Here is a 6,096-nt window from a genome sequence, read left to right as displayed (position 1 = left end):
AAGTTCATTTGTGAAATTTATTCCCTTCCTTCAATCCGATGTGTTGTGACAACGTAGGGGTGGTACATAGAAGATAGCCCTATTTGGTAAAATACCAAGTTCATATTATGGCAAGAACATCTCAAATAAGCAAAGAGAGATGACATTCACACATTACTTTAAGACATGAAGGAAAAACAATCAAGCGCTAAGATGAAACTGGCTTTCAAGAGGATCGCCACTGGGATGGACGACCCAGAGTTACCTCTGCTGCAGAGGATAAGTTCATTAGAGTTACCAGCCTCAGAAATGGCAGCCCAAATAAATGCTTCACAGAGTTCAAGTAACAGACATGAGATAACTCGATCCCGTGGAATGTGACGATATGAGCGCTTATTTCAAAGAGCGCTCCGTAAGCCATGCCCCAGTGGTCAGTGCTCGGCATGTTGGACTGGGACACGTTTTAATACAGAGGAAATCATCTCATCATCAACAGTTTAGAGGATACTGTGAGAATCAGGCCTTCATGGTCGAATTGCTGCAAAGAAACCACTACTAAAGGACACCAGTAAGAAGAAGAGACTTGCTTGGGCCAAGAAACACGAGAAGTGGACATTAGACCTGTGGAAATCTGTCCTTTGGTCTGATGGGTCCAAATTTGAGATTTTTGGTTCCAACTGCTGTGTCTTTGTGAGACTCAGAGTAGGTGAGCGGATGATCTCTGCATGTGTGGTTCCCACTTGAAACATCTGCATGTGTGGTTCCCACTAAGCCCAAACATCTGGTTTGGGCTTAGTGGGACTATCATTTGTTTTTCATCAGGACAATGACCAAATACACCTCCAGGCTGTATAAGGGCTATTTGACCAAGAAGGAGAGTGATGGAGTGCTGTATCAGATGATTGTGGCCTCCACAATCACCCAACCTCAACCCAACCTCAATCCAATTAAGTTGGTTTGGGATGAGTTGGACTGCAGAGTGAAGGAAAAGCAGCCAACAAGTGCTCAGCACTCTAGGGGCCAGTTATCCCTAGTAAGGAGTGCAATTATAGATCTAACTTCATTGAAATATATCTTCAACTTTTTCAAAAAGTATTATTTTTTTGATTAACTTACAACAACGTTGTGATGACACAGAGGACATTTTTTGTTTAGCAAGAGGGAATGTGTTGGGAAAATAATTAGGTGATATCTTGTGGTCTTAACGTGAATTACAGTGGGGCAGTTACCCCCTATTGCTCATTTCAGGGAGGGAAGGAATTCTCTAGGTTTTCTCCTAATAGGAGATAGTTGATTAATGAATGAAACAAATTATAGGCCTATTAATTATTGCCATAAATCACCTGACAGGGAATTATAATTTCACTTCCCAATTCATACAGAACCTCCTAGGCGACAATAAAGCCGTGAGAAAAATCATTTGCGTATAAAACTGAGAGTAAATACTGAAATTAGACTAAAATGTGCTGTACTTGGCACATTAATCTCAACATTAATTGTTTTGGGACCTTGTTTTGCCCCACTGCATAGTTAAATTACATTCTGGGGCCCTCTATATCGTTAGCCAATGCAGTGTGGAGATGGGAGCGAGTGGGGACCCCAAATTCAATAATGTCATTTGAATATTCAAACCTATTATTGCCCTCTCACACTCTCTTTCAGTTAGCGCATGGCCAAAGCCTGTATACCACCTGAGATTCATCAAACAATGGAACAAATTTGTGACTGGAGAATTTATCACATAATGGAATGCAGAAGAATCCAATACACATGGACACTGTGGACTTGAAGTGCTCTTGGGATTTCTATTGGTTGGTTACTCTGGTAGAAATATTTCCTTAGCTTAGAGTCATTAGGCTACTTGTAAAGAGCGTTGGAGACTCAAACGACCACTTAAAGTCTCCCCATCCTCTCCTCTCTCTATACACAGCCCTCAAACACCATTCCTTGCCCCAGCCCTGGATGAGGTGTCATGTCAAAGTCAAGGGAATCACTATGTGAGCCCCAGCATACAGAGGACCTATTCAACAATGAGAGATCAGACATTTTATGCAACTCATACCCGGTCATGTTTAATCAAATGTCAGCCATTCTGCTCTCTTGTTTTCTATCCAGTCTCCTGTAATACTGACTAAGTCCAGCAGATGGCAATAAAATAATATTAAAACAATAATAAATATATAATCTGAGAGTGCTCAGAAGTGGTCCCTATTTCCTTGTTACTCAGCTGGAATGGCCCTTGGCTCTCTCATGTCCCTGGAACTGTGGCACTCACAGACAAACTAACATCTGAATGTCTAGTTTCCACAGTCCTTAATCTAACCCCAACCCTAAACCACAACAGTTATTGTATTGAGTGGTAAAACTCATATAATATAACGTGCCAATCAAGAATCCACTCTAGTGAAATCACTCAAACAAATCAAAGGGGCTTGATATAGCCTTGTAGTGAATGAACAGCAACTTGATTGCAGTTTTTGTCAGTGACCATTAGAGGGCACAGTAGACCGCTGTAGGGGAACTCAACAGAAAGGACTGAATGGATGAATGTAGTATGTGTGTGTGCGTGCGTGCGTGTGTGTGTGTGAACAGTGAGTGTTGGTAGCATGTTTGTTGCCGAGTTGCTAACTCCTGGTGATTTTAACAGCTGTTATCCTGCTGTTGTTGTCATAAGAGAGGGATACAGTGTTAGTAATTAACGCAGTGGAAAACCCTCTCTGTCCATGTCTTTCTTACTGTGTCTCTCTACCCTCTTCCTCTTTGGTTCTTTAACTCTCTCTCTCTCTCTCTCTGGGTTTGATGATGCAGGAGCCTTGTTTACTGGCCTCTCCCTTCGTGTAACTTCTCCTCGAGAAAGTTAAACAGCCCTGGGTCACACTAGGACAACAACAGCTCTCTCCTCCTCCTCCTCCTCCTCCACCTCCTCCTCCTCCTCCTCCTGTTCTTTCCTCTAAATCTCGCTACCCATTCTCTCTCTCTATCTGCTCCCACACTTTCTCTCTGCTCCTATCTTCTTTTCATTCTCTCCTATTTTTATAATCCCACACTCTCTTTTCTCCTCATTCAAACCCTGTTTCCCTGTAACTTTCTCCTAGCCCAGTCTGGGTGGGGCTGTTTCCCTGTAACTTTCTACTAGCCCAGTCTGGGTGGGGCTGTTTCCTGTAACTTTCTCCTAGCCCAGTCTGGGTGGGGCTGTGTCCCTGTAACTTTCTCCTAGCCCAGTCTGGGTGGGGCTGTGTCCCTGTAACTTTCTCCTAGCCCAGTCTGGGTGGGGCTGTGTCCCTGTAACTTTCTCCTAGCCCAGTCTGGGTGGGGCTGTGTCCCTGTAACTTTCTCCTAGCCCAGTCTGGGTGGGGCTGTGTCCCTGTAACTTTCTCCTAGCCCAGTCTGGGTGGGGCTGTTTCCCTGTAACTTTCTCCTAGCCCAGTCTGGGTGGGGCTGTGTCCCTGGGTGTGCTGTCTGCACATGGCTCAGCTCAGGCCTAGAGATTTAAGATGCTTTTTAAAGGCCCTGTGGCCCACAAAGCCACGTGCATATATATATATATATATATATATATATATATATATATATATATATATATATATATATATATATATATATATATATATATATATATAGATATATATAGATATAGATATATATAGATATAGATATAGATATAGATATATATATATATATATATATATATATATAGATATATATATATATATAGATATAGATATATATATATATATAGATATATATAGAGAGAGAGAAAAACGAGAGAGGGGGGTAAGAGAGAAGGAGTGAAAACAGGAATGTGCAATGAAAATGCACCAACACCATGGCATGCAGATGCAGACCCACATCCCTCCCTCCCCAGTCAGTCAGTAGACATGCCTCTGATCCAGGCTGTGGGAACAGAGCCATAGTTCAGCATTGTTGACCTTTGACCCTAGCCTCCAGCTGTATGGCTGCTGGCCGGTCAGCCGGCTTGCTGATGGCTTTACAACATGGCCTCTCTCTCTACTCTGCTCTCTGCTCTGTTCTCTGCTATGGGAAGGTCAACAAATGCTACTGGGCAAGCTCACAACCAGCTGGCTCTACAGTAGGAAGTGATTTACGTCAATACTATTTACCTTGCCCATAGGGGGAGAGGTAGATGTTCAGTCTGTGTCGTTTGGCTGAATCCGTGTGCATGTGGCAGGTTGACGTTTGTTGTTACGAGTCTTGTCCTGGAGGCAGAACTGAACAATTTCCCTTTAGATAGGCCAGCTACAACGTCAAAATTGGCTATATTGTATAAATTAATGAAAACAAACATGAGCTTTTTGGTCTTAATTTAAGGTTAGGGCTAGGCAGTAGGATTTGCAGTGTGGTCAAGGTTAGGTTTAAAAACACATTTTATGACTTTGTGTTCGTGCCAGCTAGGGACCACTCTGCAGAGCTGCTTCCAGAACCAGATTCGTGACGGAAAAACGCTAACCTGTGTGCACGTGTGTGTTCTCCTTCTTCAGGGGCAGAGTGTGTGTTTATGTTTCAGTCTGTCTGTCCTTTGGCTGAGTCATTGTGTGTGTGTGTGTGTGTGTGTGTGTGTGTGTGTGTGTGTGTGTGTGTGTGTGTGTGTGTGTGTGTGTGTGTGTGTGTGTGTGTGTGTGTGTGTGTGTGTGTGTGTGTGTGTGTGTGTGTGTGTGTGTGTGTGTGTGTCCGTCCATCAGGGGCAGAGTGCATTGAGGGTGCTGTAGAACACATGTGGTGTATGTCTATGGAACGGAGGAGAGGAAAATAAAGAGTGCCATCTGATGAAGGGTGGAGAGGGAGAGAGAGAGAGGGGAGCTACGTCTGTTTGTCACATTTCACCATTCCTCAAATCCAGCTGGACAGAACGAGGGAGGAGAAGGAAAGAAAACAGACAGATCAGAGGGAGACAAAACAGACAGATCAGAGGGAGAGAAAACAGACAGATCAGAGGGAGAGAAAACAGACACAGAGGGAGATAAAACAGACAGATCAGAGGGAGAGAAAACAGACACATCAGAGGGGGAGAAAACAGACAGATCAGAGGGAGAGAAAACAGACAGATCAGAGGGAGAGAAAACAGACAGATCAGAGGGAGAGAAAACAGACAGATCAGAGGGAGAGAAAACAGACAGATCAGAGGGAGAGAAAACAGACAGATCAGAGGGAGAGAAAACAGACAGATCAGAGGGAGACAAAACAGACAGATCAGAGGGAGAGAAAACAGACAGATCAGAGGGAGAGAAAACAGACAGATCAGAGGGAGATAAGTGTTCATACATATACAGTATGTAGAGAGAGAGAGACAAATAAAGTTAGGAGAAGGAAAGTGGAACCAGTTGAAACGGGAAATGGAAGAGTGGAGAGAAGAAATGAAAGAGAGATAGAGATTAAGATAAAGAGAGAAGAGGAGGAGGAGAGTGGAAAAGGTCATGGTTTCAACTAAATTGTGAAAAGACGATTTCTTACAAACAACTTTAATTTTTTCCTTCAAACGTTCAATAAATACAAGCAAAATTCAGAAAAATAACAACACTAATACAAAGTATTTTAAAATAATTAGACATATTACTGAAATGAGAAACAGACAACCACATGAAGAGGTGCAATACAGGTCAATGGTACCAGACTCAGAGCTGCAAATAAATCAAATGTTTATGTAAAGTTACTGTATATTCTAATCTCTTCAGTGAGCAATTAGAATAGATACTTGGGTGTGTTATGCTTTTCCAAGGGAAGAGTTCTAGTGGTGGATGGGATGACAGGACATATGTGGTGCTGACTGGATGGGATGACAGGACGTATGTGTGGTGCTGACTGGATGGGATGACAGGACATATGTGTGGTGCTGACTGGATGGGATGACAGGACATATGTGGTGCTGACTGGATGTGATGACAGGACATATGTGTGGTGCTGACTGGATGGGATGACAGGACATATGTGGTGCTGACTGGATGTGATGACAGGACGTATGTGTGGTGCTGACTGGATGGGATGACAGGACATATGTGGTGCTGACTGGATGGGATGACAGGACATATGTGTGGTGCTGACTGGATGGGATGACAGGACGTATGTGTGGTGCTGACTGGATGGGATGACAGGACATATGTG

Source organism: Oncorhynchus mykiss, chromosome 24 (assembly GCF_013265735.2).
Source record: "Oncorhynchus mykiss isolate Arlee chromosome 24, USDA_OmykA_1.1, whole genome shotgun sequence".
Taxonomy (NCBI): domain Eukaryota; kingdom Metazoa; phylum Chordata; class Actinopteri; order Salmoniformes; family Salmonidae; genus Oncorhynchus; species Oncorhynchus mykiss.
Note: the sequence above shows the minus strand (reverse complement) of the source record.